Genomic DNA, 3,048 nt, shown 5'->3' with positions numbered 1-3,048 from the left:
ATAGACACATGAAGAAATTCCCAACCCCTCGACATAAAAGAAATGCAAACAAAAACATCATGGAGATACCAGATCATCCAAGTTAGAATGGCTATAATCAAGAACTCTAATAACAACAGATGTTGGAGGGGATGTGGACATTGTTGGTGGGTACGTAAGCTTGTTCAACCACTTTGGAAAGCACTGTGGAGGTTCCTCCAAAGACTCCACATAGAGCTCCACTACGTCCCAGCAATTCCACTTTTGGGCATTTTCCCAAATGATCACAAACAAGACCACGCTAAAATTTCCAGCACAACTATGTTTATTGCAACATTATTTACCACAGCTAAGATATGGAACCAACACACATGCCCCACAGTAGATGAATGATCAAGAAAATGTCGTATATGTACACAATGGAATTTTGTGCCTCCATCAGAAAGAATGACAGTGCCCCATTTGTTTGAAAGTGGAAAGACTTGGAAAAATTATATTAAGTGAAGTAAGGCAGGCCTCAAGATACATAAGTCCCATGGCTTTCCTTATTTGCAACAACCAGTATATATCTGAGTTAAGCAGAAAAGGTCAGATAAGTTGATGTTAGGAAAATGAACCCTAAGATATATATTCAAATGTTTTTTTTTCTTTCATGAGATTGTTTCTAAAATATTTAGAAGATTATTTATTGGTTCCTTTGTAGGTCCCTCCCCCATGATATAACCCCTGCTTTCACTGTATATGATGTTTGTGTAATTTGAGAAGGGGAAGGGAAAAAACAAATCATTAAATCAGGGATACAGGTGGACCCATTGCAACAATGAGATATACAAGACCATATGTGGAAAAACAAACTTTACAAATTTGGTGTGCGGGGGCAGGTGGATAAGGAGGATTCGCTGGGGGGTACCTGGGGAGCATGGGAAGGGATGGGAAGGGGAAACAAATAGGAGGCTACAATGCTTGATAAGAAATGTACTCATTATCTTGCACATGTAATTTAACCCCTCTGTACAGTATTTTCACAATAAAAAACAGCTTGGTCCTAGCACTAGAACAGACTCCAGGGCCAAGGGAATAGTATTGACAACCTAGAAATGAACCTAAAGACCTATAACCATCTAATTATTGGTAAGAGAGCTAAAAAAATAGGATGAAAGAAAGACAGCCTCCTCAGTAAATGGTGCTGGCAAAATTGTTTAACTACTTGTAGAAAACTATAGCTAGATCTTTATATATTACTGTGCGCCAGAATCAACTCCAAATGCATCAAAGATCTCGGAGTCAAAGCAGACACTCTGAAAACATTACAGGATGGAATAGGAGAAACCATAGGTCTCCTTGGCACAAGCCGAAATTTTCTTAATGAAGACCTAGAAACACCACAAATCAGTGACCGTTTGGACAAATGGGATTGCATGAAATTGCAGAGGAATTTGCATGGCAAAGGACATAGCTAGCAACATCAATAGAACGCCCACGGATTGGGAGAAGATCTTCACTAGCCATACAATGGACAAGTGTCTCATATATAAAATATACCTGGAACTTAAAAAATTAAATTCCCCAACAACAAATCTACAAAGAAACAACTGCCCAATTAATAAGGGGGCTAAAGACTTTTGGACTGTGTTCTTTACTCATATAAAATTTGTCTGTAAACTTATGATTGAGAGTATTACAAAAGGAAACAATATGCCATTTGAAGGCCAGCATAGAACAAAAGGAAATATTTGTTTTAAAAGTGTTCTGCTGCAAAGAAACAAAGACATGTATGTTTTAATGTGTCTTATGCATGGATGTTTCACTCCTGAGATGATTTTCTTGTGGCAGGACTCAGTTATCAATTCCTTTAGTCTGGTCCGGAGTTTTCCTTAGCAATAAGGATTCCAAAAAAGCAGTATCCAGTGAGTATGATCAGCAAAAGCAGGCTCTTCTCAGACCAGTACTCCTTTAAGGAGGCTCCCAAAGAAATACCTGGTGTTTGTTTTGTTTGTTTAGTTTGTGCTGGTTCTGGGGCTTGAACTCAGAGGCTGGACCCTGTCCCTGTACAGTGTCCCTGCCCACCTGGCCCCAAAGCTAGTACTCTACTGTTTGAGCCAAAACTGCACTTCTGGCTTTTTTGGTTTTTAATTACAGATAAGAATTTGACACACTCTACCGTCTGGTTTGGCTTTGAACTAAGAAAGTAAGAAAGTTAAGTGACATCAACTTTATGGACTCATCTTTTGAACCAAGAAATACTAGATGAAGCTTATTATTAGGCTAATATTTGACAATTTGTAAAAGAATAAAATAGGTTCAGCAAAGAATCCATAACTTAAATAACTCAGTAAATATAGGTGCACTGAATCATTTTAGAATTATTTTCTCTGCTTGGCAAGATTACTATTGACTTCATCATTCCTTTTGGGGAAACTTAAAGTCATATTTGCACTTTTTTCTTGGTCTTGGGGCTTGAACTCTGATCCTGGGCACTGTCCCTCAGGCCTTCAGCTCAAGTTGAGTGCTCTACTTTAGCTACAGCACCATTTCCAGGTTTCTGGTGGTTAATTGAAGATAAGGGATTCATGGACTTTCCTGACCAGGATGGCTTTGAACCACAATCCTCTGGTCTCAACCTCCTGAATAGCCAGGATTACAGGCATAATCCAGCAGCACCTGGCTCATATTTGCATTTAGTCACTTAATGACACTAAGTATACAAAGATTGGAAATCAGATAAATGATGTGACATTGCAGCTTTTCAGAATAATTGAGGTAGCAATAAATATGTCCTACTTTTCCATTTTATTACATTGATGCCTCATGAGCTATGGGACCCTTAGATTACCAACTCTTCCCTCTGTGAAGGTATATTTAATATTAGGAAATGTTCATAGAGAAATAAAGAAAGACAGGTTTTTTGAAAGCAAAAGAGATCAAGTATGAAAGAACACCCTAGAATGTGATATATTTATCACACAGAGATTAAGAACTATCCTAAGAGATTTAGAATGTTAAAGGCAATGAGGAATAACCAAGTTGATAACTTGTTCTTCAATAACCAAAAATGGTTCCTTAGAACGG

This window comes from Dipodomys merriami, unplaced genomic scaffold, assembly GCF_024711535.1.
Source record: "Dipodomys merriami isolate MVZ:Mamm:240054 unplaced genomic scaffold, mDipMer1.0.p SCAF_404, whole genome shotgun sequence".
NCBI lineage: Eukaryota > Metazoa > Chordata > Mammalia > Rodentia > Heteromyidae > Dipodomys > Dipodomys merriami.
Note: the sequence above shows the minus strand (reverse complement) of the source record.